At 47.9% G+C, this 18,185-nt stretch overlaps 1 protein-coding gene across 1 annotated transcript in view; it reads right to left on the minus strand.

Annotated features, from left to right (window-relative positions):
* Positions 1–18,185, minus strand: part of LOC309567170 (uncharacterized protein) — a 563,610-nt gene that overhangs the window by 264,682 nt on the left and 280,743 nt on the right. The gene's annotated exons all lie outside the window — the stretch shown is intronic.

Consider the following 18,185-nt stretch of genomic DNA (forward strand, 5'->3'; position numbering starts at 1 on the left):
GCAGTGCACGAGTGAGTAATGTATGTATGCGGCTGTGCTCCTTTCCAGGCTCCTACTAGTCCACCGCTCCAGCCTCCTACTACCACCACTATGAGAGACTGTCTGTCACTGAATAATCTGATCGAGTCCACACTGACACTGACTGTCACTGAGTAATTGATGTTACCATATTAACCCTGACCTGCCCAGTGCCCTGTATCTGCAATTAAAATTTACAAGGCTGCCTGCATGCTTCCTGATTTCCATTCCCAGCATCCTTCCCAATCCCTACAGTGTCACTAACATTAACCCTATGGTACAAGGCTGCAGTGTGCACTGAATCCCATTCCCTACAGTAACATACATTAACCCTGTATGGTCAGAAAGGCTGGATTGACGGGTCCCTCAATATCGCAATATATATAGTTGAAAAAAAAATATTGCAATATATTTTTTTTCCAATATCGTGCAGGCCTACTGGGAAATCACCTACGGACCCGGGATCTTACAGACCCATCTCACTGCTCCAGGCGGACGTTAAGCTGTTAGCTAAGGTTCTGGTACGGCGGGTGAATTCAGTGATAACTCACATTATCCATGAGGATCAGGCGGGATTCATGCCCAATAGGTCTACGGCCCTTAATCTTAGACGATTGTTTGTCGCGATTCAAACGCCTGCAGATAATATTGGAGAGAGCGCTATTGTCGTTAGACGCCAACAAGGCGTTTGACAGTGTGGAATGGGGCTGTGGGCGGTGATGGAGGCGTTTGGATTTGGTCCGTTTATGTCCTGGGTGCGGTTGCTGTACCATCAGCCCCGGGCATCGATACGAGAGGGGGGTAGGATCTCAACAGGTTTTCGCCTTGGTAGAGGAACGCGGCAGGGATGCCTGCTTTCCTCTCTACTGTTTGCCATCGCAATTGAGCCCCTTGCGACGCGTATCAGAAACAGTGATTCAATCGTGGGTTTCAAGTATGGACCCCTTCAGGACAAAATCCTACTTTACGCGGATGACATGCTCCTGATGCTGGGAGATACGGATGGCTCCCTGCGGGCGGTCATGTCTGAGATTACTGAGTTTGGGAGGTTTTCAGGCCTCACCATCAGCTGGTCCAAATCGGCGCTGCTGCATTTAGATGTGGACGCCACTCAGTCTTTGGGCTCCCAATGCCCGGTTCCGGTAGTTGATAAATTCAAATACCTAGGGGTGGTGGTCTCTGCGGACCTGACCCAATACAGCGCGCTCAATATTAGTCCTCTTCTAACAAGATTCCGGGATAAAATCAGGATTTGGAACAAGCTTTGGCTCTCCCTAGCGGGAAGGGTAAATCTCATCAAATTGTTGTACTTCCTGCACAACTCCCCAATTGTTGTTACTTTGCAAACCTTTCGTATTGTGAATACCCTCTTTCGGTCCCTGCTGTGGAAGGGAAAGGTGGCTAGGATCCACCTGGAACAACTGCAGAAGCCTAGGGAAGGGGGGGGCCTTGCCCTACCTAACCCATGGCTGTATTATCTGGCCTCCCAACTGCAACACTTAGTAGGCGTGGTATCGGAGACGCGGGTCGGCGCAGCGTTGGCGGTTATGCAGGGATTTACGGGTGCGAGTGGGATACCGGAGGGCCTGGAGGCACAGCTGTTCACCAAACCCAATAGGCGATATCCGACGTATCTCCTCCTACAGAAGGTGTGGGACAAGACCAAACAGTTGCAGCAAGTGACGGGATACACCAAATTTAGCCCGATCTGGGGTAATCGCACTTATCCGTAATTGTGTAAATTGGACCAAGCTGGTAGATGGCGTTCACTGGGGGTGACTCACTTGCGGCAAGTCCTCCGTGGTGGGGTCCTGCTACCTTTTGTGCAGCTACAGGAGCGCTTTTCCCTACCCGACAACATGAAATTTTACTATTTCCAATTACAGCATGTGATGCGGGCTCAGGCTGTCGCTGGACAGCTTCACCTGTCTCCTACTCCTATTTTCTACCTTATGCAACAGTTCACTGATACCAAGGGGTTCATATCCAGCTGCTATGCCTCCCTATTGAGCACCTACTTAGAAAAATACCCTGGCAGGGCTTGTGACCAATGGAGCGTTGATGTGGGGGAGATCCCGGGTGAGCAGTGGGAGGAGGCCCTAGAGTCGGTCCGCACATGCTCTTTGAATGTCTCGCATCAGGGTTCGGTAGACGGAAATGGACACATAAAACATTTCCGTCTACCGAACCCGAGGCTTGGAACGCACATCCGGCGGTTGGAACACACGCTATCTCTAAGCGTGCACCGCAAGAGAGGAGGTTGCGGCTCCTATGCCAGACGGGCATACATTTGAGTTTTACATATTGTGAGTACATGTCTCTTATTATAATAAAGCTGTTTTAAAAAAACAATTTTACACTATTGGAGGCTCCTTCCCTTTTCTTCTACATACCCGGGCACTGTACTGGATTTCTAATATACCTATTGAGCTGACATCTGTACAACTACTAAGGAGTGAAACCGAGGTCGGGGGAGATCCTGATTGCCAGTGTGTGGGAGCGATCCCCTAAAAATCGACCCGCTGTTTACCCCTGTAGGGGTAAGGGAATCTGGTAAGCGCAGGACTCCAGGCTTAGGGGAACACTTTTTCCTTCTGCCCACCCACCACACTTTGGGCATAGAGAAAAGAGCACTTCAACCACTATATATGGATTTCACTTATTTAGGACTCTTTCTGGATTTTCAGTCACCGAGATTGCACATGTGCTTGGATTCATTTGTTTGATTATTTAAACGGACACTTTTTCTATATATTTTTATTGTTCACTTTATTTACTGCCATTTTTTGCACAAATATTATATCCAGGAATTCGTTCACTTTTTCACTTTTGCACTTATTTATTGGCAGTCATATATATATTATTAATTTTTTCACTTATATTTATTGGTATTTTAAGAGTATACTTACCAATTGTCATTTTATGGTCATACATGTATTATTAATTTCTCCACCTATATTTATTGATATTTTTAAGAGCATACTTACTAATTGTCATTTTATGGTTACCAATTTATCTTTGGACAATATTTAATCATTTTTTAGCACTTCACTTTTTGTATTCACTTTTTTGCACAATTTGCACTTATGAGATGTATTTGCTGATGTAATTTATATAGGGTTTTATATTATGTTTAGAAATTTGCACGTAGACCTGTTCTGACTTTATACAGGTGTGTCATTTGATATCAGATTTTAGTAGATCACACACAGATTCCAAAACAGATTTCCATATAAAATCCTATTAGAAGTATAGTAACCACAAATTATATTCCCAAAACACCCCACCAAGCAGCGCCAATCACTTCCTTCCTCTTTCAATCTCCCCCCTAAATGTCCCTCATTCTCAACTTCAAAAGTTGGGAGGCATGGGTTCCAAAAAGCCATGGTCAGGTATATCAAAGACCAGCCAGTCCAGATCTGAAGACAAATCCTCGTCTGCATGAAGGGGTGCCCTCACCCACTTCTGGGGTGGGGGAGCTTCTTTCCGGAACCATGGACTTCCTTCATTCAGGACAAATGGGTTCACGAACTGATGCGATCAGGGTACAAGATCGAATTCCGGTCTCGACCGTCGGGCAGGTTCTTACCGTCCATTCTTCATCTCTCTCCAGACCGGTTAAGGGATCTACGAGTGGCGGTACAAGATCGCACAAGGAGTGATTGTACCGGTTCCCTCTCAGGAATGCTTTCAAGGGTTTTATTCAAACCTGTTTACTGTGCCCAGAAAAGAGGGCAAGGTGCATCCAATGCTGGATCTTAAGGCACTGAACTGTTTTGTGAAGGTACAGAAGTTTCGGATGAAATCCATCTACACGGTAGTGGCGTCCTTACACCAGGGAGACTTCTTGGCCTCCATAGATATCAAGGGCGCATATATACACATCCCTATCTATGCTGGGCATCAGAAGTTTTTTCGCTTTGCTGTAGCAGAGGAGCATTATCAATTCATGGCGTTACCCTTTGGTCTTGCCTCAGCTGCAGGGTTTTGACCAAGGTACTGGCCCCGGTGTTGGCATTGCTGCACCAACGGGGGCTTGTGGTACTGGGGTATCTGTACGATCTCCTATTGAGAGCGGACTCTCATTCAGCCCTGTTGGGCGATCTGTCGATCACTGTCAGAACCCTGCAAGAGTTCGGGTGGAATATCCATTTCAAGAAATCCGCCCTGATACCTTCCTTGAGACTGGGTTATCTGGGCCTGACTCTGGATTCCACTTTAGCGAGGGTCTTTCTTCTTTTGGACAAGCTGCAAAAGTTGTAGGGGGCGATTCAGTTGCTGTTGGCAAACAATCTGTCCTCTCCGCAAACTTGCATGCTGGCCTTGGGTCTGATGGTATCAACCTTTGAGGCGATTCCATTTGCTCAGTTCCACACGAGACCTTTACAAAGGCAGATTTTTGTCAAATGGAACAAGGATCCGAAGTCCTTGGACAATTTGATTTGGTTGAGCCACAACACAAAGTCTGCTCTGTTGTTGTGGCTTCAGTCACCAGCACTATGCCAGGGCAAGTCTTTCCTGCCGTTGTTTTGGATGATGGTGACCACGGACGCCAGCCTATCGGGCTGGGGCGGGGTGCTGAGAAAGCTTTGTGCCCAGGGAATCTGGACAGTGGAAGAGTCCAAACTACCGATCGATGTTTTGGAGCTCAGAGCAATAAAGCTTTATCTGAGCCAATGGACAAATTGTCTGTGAGATTGTCCGGTTCGGATTCAATCGGACAATGCCACGACTGTGGCTTACATCAATCATCAGGAGGGCACCAAGAGTGTCTTGATGGCCAGGGAGGTCGCTGAGATTCTGGCTTGGGTGGAAAAGTTTGTTCCAGCCCTCTCTGCTGTGCACATCCCAGGTGTGGAGAACTGGCAGGTGGATTACCTGAGTCATCAGGTGTTGGATCAAGGGGAATGGTCTATGCACCCGGAGGTGTTTCATCTCCTGTGTGTCCGATGGGGGACACTTGAGTTTGATCTGTTTGCTTCTCGTCTCAACAAAAAGGTTCAGAGGTTCGTAGCCAGGTCTCGGGATCCTCTGGCCAATGGCACAGACGCACTAGTGGCTCCTTGGTGTCAGTATCTGCTGATTTATGCCTTTCCTCTGCTGAAACTCCTGCTAAGGCTTCTACGCAGGATAGAAGTGGAAGGGATCCCGGTCATTCTGGTGGCTCCAGACTGGCCTCGCCGGTCTTGGTACGCAGACCTGGTAAGGTTGGTTGCCAGTGCTCCTTGGAAACTTCCTCTCAGGGAAGATCTGCTATCTCAAGGGCCGATCTTCCATCCTGCTTTACAGTTTCTGGCTTTAACGGCATGGCTTTCTGACTCTGACTCCTATGCTATTGAAGGCCAGGAAGTCAGCTTCCAGGAAGATATATCATCATACGTGGAAATCGTACATTTCATGGTGTGAATCGGTGAAGGTGCATCCTTGCTTGTTTTCAAATGCTAGGGTTTTGGCCTTTCTGCAAAAAGGGGTTGAACAGTGGTTGGCTTTGGGCACTATCAAGGGCCAAGTGTTGGCTTTGGCTATATATTTCCAATGACCATTAGTTACACATGCCTTGATTCGCACTCTCATTCAGGGAGTGTGCCATATGGCTCCTCCGAGACAATCCCCGCTACCTCCATGGGATCCGAATTTTGTATTATCTGTTCTTCAAAAGCCTCCTTTTGAGAACATTCCGGAGATTTCTCTGCTTTATTTGTCTCAGAAGGTTGCCTTTTTTGGTGGCTATCACTTTTGCCCGCAGAGTATCAGAATTGGTGACATTGTCTTGCCGCTCACCCTATTTGGCGGTCCACAAAGATAAGGTGGTACTCAGACCTAATCATTCTTTTCTTCCTAAGGTGGTTTCTTATTTTCATTTGAATGAAGACATTGTGCTGCCTTCACTCTGTCCCAAGCCCAAGCATCCAAAGGAAATTGCCTTGCATTCTTTGGATGCGGTTTGGGCGATCAGGGTGTACCTGGCGGCCACTAAGTCTTTCAGAAAATCAGAGGCTCTTTTTGTCCTTTCTGAGGGACCTCGTAAAGAATTGGCCGCGTCTGCTGAGATCATATCCAGATGGATCAGGCAGACGGTTGTTCAGGCTTATTCACTGAAGGGTCAGGTTCCTCCCTGTGAAGGTGCATTCTACTAGAGCACTGAGTGCTTCTTGGGCTTTTCGCCATCAGGCGTCAGTGATGCAAGTTTTCAAGGCGGCAAGTTGGTCGTTTGTGCACACATTCACAAAATTCTACAAAGTTAATGTGCTGGCATCTTCGGATGCCTCTTTTGGCCACAAGGTTTGGCAGGCTGCTGTTCAAAAGAGAACATTTTTTTTGCTTCTCTTTGAGGGTGTGTGTTTTTCTAGGTGAGCTAGAGTTGTTCCTGGTTGAGCTCCATGTTACCGGGTTGGCTAAGTTTAGCCTTTGGGGAATAACATTCTTCTTTGCGTTTGTTTTTCCCACCCCTTATGCATATACTGCTTTGGGATGTCCCAATGGTCTAAGAAGATATGGAGCTGCGTCTGTCAATGGACGATAGAGAAAACTGGATTTTTGTACTTACCGTAAAATCCTTTTATCTAAAGTTCATTGACAGACGCAGCACCCGCCCCTCTACTTATGAGTGAAATGTTTGTTTTTTTTGTCTTCTAAACACTGCTTCCAACGAATCTGAGGGCTGTATCAGCGTGTGTGGGGTTATGCCTGCAGGGACAGCCCCATAGGCGTGGTAAAGCTTTTTCCTGCCTAGTGTCCTATTCCTGATGGGAGGAGCATAACCCAGTGGTCTAAGAAGATATGGAGCTGCATCACTGGCACCTTTGATTATGCAGTAAAATTGATTGCAGATTTAGTCATGTAGAACATCTGTTATATGGATACAAAGAACCCCAGCCGAGAGTAAATGGTGAAAATGGCTCCCGTTCCCCAGATTTGGTCAATTATGTCACCAATATAAATGGAAAAACCCGTGCTATGTGTAACAACTCAAATACCTACAAAAATAACTTATACCAGACTGCTGCTGTAACAAAGGTAAGTATTCCCTTTATCAACTAGAAGAGCATTATGTGTCACAGCGCTGTCCTATTGTGTGTGCACATAAATTATAACAAATACACTAAAATATGTGGATACATTCATATATAAAGTGCTAGGGGCTCAAAATTCTCTGCAAATCTACTGCTTCCACTTTACACCTACTTCATTGATCTTATGGTGTTTATCAATAATCTAAGGAAACTGAACCATGTGAAAATTCATATACAACATAAAGTGCTTTGTGCTCAAGATGCTGTTCCATGCAGATCCACTGCTTCCACTTTGTACCTACTTCTTTAATCTTATAATATTTGCTGCTATAATAAATAAAGTGAAAATCTGTGCAAATTCATGTAATCATACAATATTGTGTACTCAATATAGTGTTCTCTGCAAGTCCACTGCTTCCACATTGCATCTACTTCATTGAATTTATATTTCTAAAAAAAAGTCCACAAATGAATGAAAAGTTGATAAGGTGTGAAAGTTCTCCGTGCTCCAAACTGTGCCAGCTGTAGTGTAGCCACGTCTTCTTCCACCTCTTACACACGTGATGGTGAGGGCGCCCCCTTAGTAGTGCTTCCCCACTCACCAGAGCAATACGACTCCCAGCTTTTCAGCTACCAGAGTCATAAACATCCTTCACACTCTCCTCACCTCCGATGGCAAAGGAACTGGATCCTCCTCGCTCACTCCTGCAAGTCTGCTGCGTTTTCTGTCAGTCTCCCTCCTAGACTCGGCTTCCTCCTCTGACCGCTGTTCCAGCAGGAGCTCCGCCTCTTCATACACACTCCGGGAGGAGAGAAAGGGGAAGGATATACAGTACATACACACAGAGCACAAGGCCGTGTTCACACTACCAGATGTTTCTCAGGGCTGCAGTTCCTCTGAACTCCACAAGGAGGTGATCTCACTTCTACCCAGACAGGAAGTCTCTATGGAATACAGACAGGAAGTGATGTCAGGTACAGACAGGAAGTCTCTATGGAATACAGACAGGAAGTGATGTCAGGTACAGACAAGAAGTCTCTATGGACTACAGACAGGAAGTGATGTCAGATTCAGACAGGACGTTCCATTTGGTAGAACGGAGAGAGAAGACAATGCAGAATGGTTGCGACTAGTTCCTAGCCAGTAGAAGGACCCTGTCCTATCTCAGGGTAGGATATAGCTGGCTCAGTGTGAGTGAGCTATTTCCTATCCAGCTAAAGGACCTTTTAGCCCCCTAGTGGTCAGGTCCTGTATAAGGATAGGAACTATCCAACTCACATTGAGAGAGCTAGTTCCTACCCAACTAAAGGACCTTTTGGCCCCCTAGTGGCCAGGTCCTGTATAGGGATTGGAACTAGACAGTTCACAGTGAGAGAGCTAGTTCCTATCCTGCGAAAGGACCTTTTTCTCCATAGTGGTCGGGTCCTGTTAAAGGATAGGAAGTAGCCAGCTCACAGTGAGAAATCTAGTTCCTATCCACTCAGAGGACCTTTATACCTCCAGCTAAGAATGGTCCTTTACAGGGATAGGAACTAGACCGTTCACAGTGAGAGAGCTAGTTCCTATCCACTCAGAGGACCTTTATACCTCCAGCTAAGAATGGTCCTTTACAGGGATAGGAACTAGACGGTTCACAGTGAGAGAGCTAGTTCCTATCCACTCAGAGGACCTTTATACCTCCAGCTAAGAATGGTCCTTTACAGGGATAGGAACTAGACGGTTCACAGTGAGGGAGCTAGTTCCTATCCTACGAAAGGACCTTTTTCTCCATAGTGGTCGGGTCCTGGTAAAGGATAGGAACTAGCCAGCTCACAGTGAGAAATCTAGTTCCTATCCGCTCAGAGGACCTTTATACCTCCAGCTAAGAATGGTCCTTTACAGGGATAGGAACTAGACGGTTCACAGTGAGAGAGCTAGTTCCTATCCACTCAGAGGACCTTTATACCTCCAGCTAAGAATGGTCCTTTACAGGGATAGGAACTAGACGTTTCACAGTGAGAGAGCTAGTTCCTATCCACTTAATGGACCTTTATACCTCCAGCTAAGAATGGTCCTTTACAGGGATAGGAACTAGACGGTTCACAGTGAGAGAGCTAGTTCCTATCCACTTAAAGGACCTTTTTACCTCCAGCTAAGAATGGTCCTTTACAGGGATAGGAACTAGACGGTTCACAGTGAGAGAGCTAGTTCCTATCCACTCAGAGGACCTTTATACCTCCAGCTAAGAATGGTCCTTTACAGGGATAGGAACTAGACGGTTCACAGTGAGAGAGCTAGTTCCTATCCACTCAGAGGACCTTTATACCTCCAGCTAAGAATGGTCCTTTACAGGGATAGGAACTAGACGGTTCACAGTGAGGGAGCTAGTTCCTATCCTACGAAAGGACCTTTTTCTCCATAGTGGTCGGGTCCTGGTAAAGGATAGGAACTATCCAGCTCACAGTGAGAAATCTAGTTCCTATCCGCTCAGAGGACCTTTATACCTCCAGCTAAGAATGGTCCTTTACAGGGATAGGAACTAGACGGTTCACAGTGAGAGAGCTAGTTCCTATCCACTCAGAGGACCTTTATACCTCCAGCTAAGAATGGTCCTTTACAGGGATAGGAACTAGACGTTTCACAGTGAGAGAGCTAGTTCCTATCCACTTAATGGACCTTTATACCTCCAGCTAAGAATGGTCCTTTACAGGGATAGGAACTAGACGGTTCACAGTGAGAGAGCTAGTTCCTATCCACTTAAAGGACCTTTTTACCTCCAGCTAAGAATGGTCCTTTACAGGGATAGGAACTAGACGGTTCACAGTGAGAGCGCTAGTTCCTATCCACTCAGAGGACCTTTATACCTCCAGCTAAGAATGGTCCTTTACAGGGATAGGAACTAGACGGTTCACAGTGAGAGAGCTAGTTCCTATCCACTCAGAGGACCTTTATACCTCCAGCTAAGAATGGTCCTTTACAGGGATAGGAACTAGACGGTTCACAGTGAGGGAGCTAGTTCCTATCCACTCAGAGGACCTTTATACCTCCAGCTAAGAATGGTCCTTTACAGGGATAGGAACTAGACGGTTCACAGTGAGGGAGCTAGTTCCTATCCTACGAAAGGACCTTTTTCTCCATAGTGGTCGGGTCCTGGTAAAGGATAGGAACTAGCCAGCTCACAGTGAGAAATCTAGTTCCTATCCGCTCAGAGGACCTTTATACCTCCAGCTAAGAATGGTCCTTTACAGGGATAGGAACTAGACGGTTCACAGTGAGAGAGCTAGTTCCTATCCACTCAGAGGACCTTTATACCTCCAGCTAAGAATGGTCCTTTACAGGGATAGGAACTAGACGTTTCACAGTGAGAGAGCTAGTTCCTATCCACTTAATGGACCTTTATACCTCCAGCTAAGAATGGTCCTTTACAGGGATAGGAACTAGACGGTTCACAGTGAGAGAGCTAGTTCCTATCCACTTAAAGGACCTTTTTACCTCCAGCTAAGAATGGTCCTTTACAGGGATAGGAACTAGACGGTTCACAGTGAGAGAGCTAGTTCCTATCCACTCAGAGGACCTTTATACCTCCAGCTAAGAATGGTCCTTTACAGGGATAGGAACTAGACGGTTCACAGTGAGAGAGCTAGTTCCTATCCACTCAGAGGACCTTTATACCTCCAGCTAAGAATGGTCCTTTACAGGGATAGGAACTAGACGGTTCACAGTGAGAGAGCTAGTTCCTATCCACTCAGAGGACCTTTATACCTTCAGCTAACAATGGTCCTTTACAGGGATAGGAACTAGACAGTTCACATTGAGAGAGCTAGTTCCTATCCACTCAGAGGACCTTTATACCTCCAACTAAGAATGGTCCTTTACAGGGATAGGAACTAGAGGGTTCACAGTGAGAGAGCTAGTTCCTATCCACTCAGAGGACCTTTATACCTCCAGCTAAGAATGGTCCTTTACAGGGATAGGAACTAGACGGTTCACAGTGAGAGAGCTAGTTCCTATCCACTCAGAGGACCTTTATACCTCCAGCTAAGAATGGTCCTTTACAGGGATAGGAACTAGACGGTTCACAGTGAGGGAGCTAGTTCCTATCCACTCAGAGGACCTTTATACCTCCAGCTAAGAATGGTCCTTTACAGGGATAGGAACTAGACGGTTCACAGTGAGGGAGCTAGTTCCTATCCTACGAAAGGACCTTTTTCTCCATAGTGGTCGGGTCCTGGTAAAGGATAGGAACTAGCCAGCTCACAGTGAGAAATCTAGTTCCTATCCGCTCAGAGGACCTTTATACCTCCAGCTAAGAATGGTCCTTTACAGGGATAGGAACTAGACAGTTCACAGTGAGAGAGCTAGTTCCTATCCTGTGAAAGGACCTTTTTCTCCATAGTGGTCGGATCCTGTTAAAGGATAGGAACTAGCCAACTCACAGTGAGAACTCTAGTTCCTATCCACTTAAAGGACCTTTATACTTCCTGCTAACAATGGTCCTTTATAGGGATAGGAATTCCTAGTTCCTATACTGCTAATTAAACTTTATTGATTGAAAGTTTTCCAGCAAACAAAGGGAAAGATTTTATCTTTTGTGGAGCACAAGACGGCACTCACTGAGATCTGAGCACGTTACACACATAGACCTGCTGCAGGCCTTGTGGCTCATAATCACTGGATGCTGCTGGGCCAGGTAGGGAGATTTAGTTGCACCCACCTTTGTAAAGCTGTAGCAGTGTGGAAAGCGGGGTACCGCACATATGGGGGGGGGGGGGATTTGCAGCAATGTGGAAAGTGAAGGGCACTGGAGAAAACAGAGTGGGCAATATATAGACCTGTGGAAGGTTGAGGGAGGATATACGGCACTGTGATTTCATACATCACCCATATTCATGTCATTGTTTTTTAATAAAAGTCACAGAAACACTAAAACATTGTTGATGTTAAGATTTTAGTTTTTCTCTTTATATTCTCTCAGTATAATTTTATACCTAGAATGGTTTAGTTTATGGGTACTGGTCTGATTTGTTTCTAACGCCAATACAGGGTGATTTTTACAGGGAGTCCCAGTCGTGAGTCTTGGGTAGTGAGAAAAGGTGGAATGGCTGTTATTAGATTTACTGTATAACATCCATTGCATCTGTTTTATACATCACAATTGGCTTCTGAAATGGAGACTCCGACACCCCCAGTTTGGTGGAGATTATTAGAGCAATTTTAGACTTTAATAAACGGGAAGCAATGTTGCAAATATCACCAGAGCAACACGGAAGTTGGGAACCAGCACAAATAGTGCAAACTCCCTACTTCTGTCATGACCTAATGTTATAAAATTGGCGCACACTAAGACTGTGCCAGTATTAGGCGCCATTTTTGTGAGCTCCATCTTTAAAATTCCCCACAAATGCCCTTTGACCTGACAACTGTGCGGTCAGTACTCTGTGACAATTCACTCATACCCAATCTTCATCAGAGCTGTAGAAACTCCCGGCTGTCTGTAGACCTTCTGTGTGGAAAACTTGGGTTTACCCCTGTTGTGGCGGCAAATGGTACCACCTACTACCCAAGTATTAACTTTTTCCAAGTCAACCATATGCTTTACAGATAAAATATTTTTTAAATATTAAGAAAAAAAAACTCCTTTTGCAATTGCTCACTGTTTATAGGCTGGGTGGCCACTTTGCGAGGTCTGTGGTGGTTTGTTTTCAGTTGGCTGTAGTGGTTTGTGTTCTTTATGGACACCTTGATAAGGACATGTTAGCCGAACCGTTGTGAAAAATAAAGGATACCGGCTTATTTCATCTGACACTTTGTAAAGGGGAAGGGGGAGCATATGCCGCTGTGATTGGATACAACACACATCTGCTTGTCACTGTTTTTAACCAGTTCCCTACTGCCGCATTGTAAAATGATGCCGGCAGGAACACTCTCCCTCCGGGCGGGCGTCATGTGACGTCCACCCATTCTCGGCATGCATCACAACGATAGGGGGATGAGGCGTGTCTCTCGGGACACAGTCCATCCCCGATCAGTGTAAAGAGCCAATAAAAACAGCTCTTTACCATGTGAGCGGCTGTCACAGAATGTAAACAAGCCGTGGTAACTAGCCGTTACCAGGTTCTCCTCCTCACACACCGACCCAGTGTGAGAAGAAGATTGCAGTAACAGCTAGTTACCGCCCACATTACAAAGTAAAACACACCGATTACCCCCAGTAATAAAGAGGACCCATCGCCAGCCCATCAGAGTACCCAAGTATCTGTCACCAGCCCATCAGAGTACCCGAGTACCTGTGACCAGCCCATCAGAGTACCCGAGTACCCGTCACCAGCCCATCAGAGTACCCAAGTACCGGTCACCAGCCCATCAGAGTACCCGAGTACCTGCCACCAGCCCAGAGTACTTATCTGCAGACCATCAGAGTACCTGTCTCCAGCCCAGAGTACCTAAGTACCTATCTGAAGCCCACCAGAGTACCCAAGTACCTGTCTCCAGCCCCTTAGAGCAGTGGTCCTCAACTCCGTTCCTCAGGGCCCACTAACAGGCCAGGTTTGCAAGATAACTAAACTACATCACAGGTGACCCCGACTTTTCGGCCAAAAAAAATCTGGTGTGCAGGCTATAAAATTTTTGTCTGCCGTCAAAACACGGCCGATTTTCGTGCAGTCAGTACAGATTTCGACAGGGAAAAATCTAATGAGCAAGACTGGGCATGCTCAGAGAAGAAAGAACACAAAGAAAGCAAACCAACACATGACATCACTTCTGAAGTAGAATTTTGTTGGCTGAGAAAATTTGTGTGCAGTCTAGGCACATTCCAACCAACAAAACACCACTCTGGACAAAAGACGGACGATCGGTCGGCCGATAATCGTTGTGTGTGTACGGGGCTCAACTTTCACACAGACCAAATAATATACACTCATTTGGGTTATTTTTACCAAATATGTGTAGCAGTATACATTTTGGCCCAAATGTATGAAGAAAAAAAAATTATTTCCAAAATATAATAGAAACTAAAAAAAAAGTGTTATTGTCTTCAAAAGTTTCACTTATGTCGCAAAAAAAAAAAAACAGTTGTTAAAAAAAATACCACGAAAAGAAAGCTATCTGTGTGAAAAAAAAAAATGATTACACTTTTGATTGGGTACAGTGTAGCATTACATATTATCATTCAAAGCGTGAGAGCGCTGAAAGCTAAAAATTAGTCTGGGCAGGACAGGGGTAAAAGTGCCCGGTATTGGGGGGGGGGGGGGCAGGAAAGGGGTAAAAGTGCCCGGTATTGGGGGGGGAGGAAAGGGGTAAAAGTGCCCGGTATTGGGGGGGCATGGAGGGGGGGACAGTGCCCGGTATTGGGGGGGCCAGGAAAGGGGTGAAAGTGCCCAGTATTGGTGGGGCAGGAAGGGGGTGAAAGTGCCGGTATTGGGTGGGCAGGAAGGGGGTGAAAGTGCCGGTATTGGGGTGGGCAGGAAGGGGGTGAAAGTGCCCGGTATTGGGGGGAGGGCAGGAAGGGAGTGAAAGTGCCGGTATTGGGATGGGCAGGAAGGGGGTGAAAGTGCCGGTATTGGGGTGGGCAGGAAGGGGGTGAAAGTGCCGGTATTGGGGTGGGCAGGAAAGGGGTGAAAGTGCCCGGTATTGGGGTGGGCAAGAAAGGGGTGAAAGTGCCCGGTATTGGGGTGGGCAGGAAGGGGGTGAAAGTGCCCGGTATTGGGGGGAGGGCAGGAAGGGAGTGAAAGTGCCCGGTATTGGGGAGGGCAGGAAAGGGATGAATGTGCCCGGTATTGGGGGGGGGAGGAAGGGGGTGAGAGTGCCCGGTATTGGGATGGGCAGGAAGGGGGTGAAAGTGCCCGGTATTGGGATGGGCAGGAAGGGGGTGAAAGTGCCCGGTATTGGGGAGGGCAGGAAAGGGATGAATGTGCCCGGTATTGGGGGGAGGGTAGGAAGGGAGTGAAAGTGCCCGGTATTAAAGTGGTTAAGATAAGAAAAAAAAAAGACAGCAACATTGTTGATTTTGTTTCTGTCATGCGGTTTCATAATATACATTTGCATTGTGGTTTAGCTCCTGGGTACTAATGTGGCCTTTAAAGGACTCCAATATTCTTCCATGTGTCCTGGACTCCTAGTGAACTCTCACCTTGAACCTGTGTGGTCTGTGAAGATCTGTGCAGGAAAACGAATAGCCATTGGACCATTATTTGGATATTCTACCTTACTTGTATGACATTTAGAAATACACAACTGTGCTGTTCCCACAACCTTTGGACTTGTTCACTCCACCACTGATCCCCAACACAGCCCTTTAGGGACCACCAACCTGTCCAGCATTTAGGGATTACCCAGCTGTGCCTAAGGGATTTAGAAAAAAAAAAAACCTCACACAACTTGGACATCCCTAAATCCTGGACTGTTTGGTGGTCTTGGAGGACTTTGTTGGGAAGAACATTACACAATTCTCAGCAGGTAACATCTTATTTCACTAACCACACCTCCTACTATGTGGATTTCATCTATTGGATGAATCTACCCATGTGACTAGAAAGTTATTGATTGGTTGTAGGTAAGTGAGACAGACACAGGAGAAGAAAACAGTAAAAACATTTAGGTTTTAATGTGGAATTGTAATAAAAGTGAAGATGAATAAGTGTAACATTAGGAACGGTAATCTATTCCCACACACATTGTGAAGGTCTCTTTAGATCATAAACTTGGCATCTGGGTAATAAACTCCTCTCCGTGGTCAGTTCTCTCCCCACCCCCATATCTTCCTGCACAGGCCCCCCCAGTGTAACTTCTACTGAAATAATTATCTGCCCCCCCATCTATAGCCGTCTACTTAGTGACTCAAACTTACCCCATACTTTTTTTGATCAGGCTCACTGGGCTGCACCTACTTAAAGATGGCGGCCATAACTTAGCCTTAGCCCCGCCCCTCATTCACTATGTGCGTCTGATGGTTTTCTAAAGTTTTCCTCGACTCATGAAAATTCTTGACAGCGTCACTTCCGGTGTGGCCCCATCACAAAAAGCTGGTATCACCTCAACAATGTGCCTGAGCAGTGGAGGAATATTATAGAACTGCTCTGCTAAGCTATATAGTGAGGGAAAGAGGGAGGAGGCGATAGAGCGGAGCTGGCAGCAGTGGGAGGGGCCTAATTCTGTGCTTGGAGAGGAGAGGCGGGGGTTGTCTGTGCATAACATTGTATGGGAGGTCAAGGAAAATTATAGAGCCATCTCTCCTGAACACAACTTAAGTGAATTACCCCATACATGCTGAGAAATCATCTGGATCTGGATGATAGTGGGACACAGGCTGGATAATGGGGGAGGAAGACCACAGGCTGGATGATGGGGGATGGGGAAAGAAGGAGACCACAGGCTGGATGATGGGGGGAGAAATAGACACAGGCTAGATGATGGGGGGGGGGGGCGGGGTGGAGAAGGTGAAATAGACACAGGCTGGATGATGGGGGGGGGGGGGGGGAGAAGGTGAAATAGACACAGGCTGGATGATGGGGGGGGGGGAGAAGGTGAAATAGACACAGGCTGGATGATGGGGGGGGGGGGAGAAGGTGAAATAGACACAGGCTGGATGATGGGGGGGGGGGGGGGAGAGAAGGTGAAATAGACACAGGCTGGATGATGGGGGGGGGGGAGAAGGTGAAATAGACACAGGCTGGATGATGGGGGGGGGGGGGGGAGAAGGTGAAAGAGACACAGGCTGAATGAAGGGGGGGGGTGGGGAGGAGACACAGGCTGGATGATGGGGGGGGGGTGGGAGGAGACACAGGCTGGATGATTGGGGGGGGGGGGGGAGAAAGGAAACCACAGGCTGGATGATGGGGGGGGGGGAGGAGAAGGAGACCACAGGCTAGATGACGGGGGTTGGGAGAAGGATACACAGACTGGATAACGGGGGGTGGGAGAAGAATACACAGGCTGGATAACGGGGGGTGGGAGAAGAATACACAGGCTGGATGATGGGGAGGGGGTGGGAGAAGGAGACACAGGCTGGATGATGGGGAGGGGGTGGGAGAAGGAGACACAGGCTGGATGATGGGGAGGGGGTGGGAGAAGGAGACACAGGCTGGATGATGGGGGGGGAGTGGGAGGAGACACAGGCTGGATGATGGGGGGGGAGAGAAGGAGACACAGGCTGGATGAGGGGGTGGGAGAAGGAGACACAGGCTGGATGATGGGGGATGGGAGAAGGATACACAGGCTGGATGATGGGGGGGGGGGGGGGAGAAGGAGACAGGCTGGATGAAGGGGGGTTGGAAAAGGAGACACAGGTGGGATGATGGGGGGGGGGGGGGAGACACAGGCTGGATGATGGGGGGTGGGAGAAGGATACACAGGCTGGATTATGGGGGGGTGGGAGAAGGATACATAGGCTGGATGATGGGGGGGGGAGGAGAAGGATACACAGGCTAGATTATGGGGGGGGGGGGGGGAGGATACACAGGCTGGATGATGGGGGGGGGAGGAGAAGGAGACACAGGCTGGATGATGGGGGTGGGGTGGGGATACACAGGCTGGATGATGGGGGGTGGGAGAAGGATACACAGGCTGGATGATGGGGGGGTGGGGGTGGGAGGATACACAGGCTGGATGATGGGGGGGGGGAGGAGAAGGAGACACAGGCTGGATGATGGGGGTGGGAGAAGAATACACAGGCTGGATAACGGGGGGTGGGAGAAGAATACACAGGCTGGATGATGGGGAGGGGGTGGGAGAAGGAGACACAGGCTGGATAACGGGGGGGTGGGAGAAGAATACACAGGCTGGATAACGGGGGGGTGGGAGAAGAATACACAGGCTGGATAACGGGGGGTGGGAGAAGAATACACAGGCTGGATGATGGGGAGGGGGTGGGAGAAGGAGACACAGGCTGGATGATGGGGAGGGGGTGGGAGAAGGAGACACAGGCTGGATGATGGGGAGGGGGTGGGAGAAGGAGACACAGGCTGGATGATGGGGGATGGGAGAAGGATACACAGGCTGGATGATGGGGGGGGGGGGAAGAAGGAGACACAGGCTGGATGAAGGGGGGTTGGAAAAGGAGACACAGGTGGGATGATGGGGGGGGGGGGAGGAGACACAGGCTGGATGATGGGGGGTGGGAGAAGGATACACAGGCTGGATTATGGGGGGTGGGAGGAGAAGGATACACAGGCTGG

This window comes from Pelophylax lessonae (genome assembly GCF_965119305.1).
Source record: "Pelophylax lessonae genome assembly, chromosome: 11".
NCBI classification, from domain to species: domain Eukaryota; kingdom Metazoa; phylum Chordata; class Amphibia; order Anura; family Ranidae; genus Pelophylax; species Pelophylax lessonae.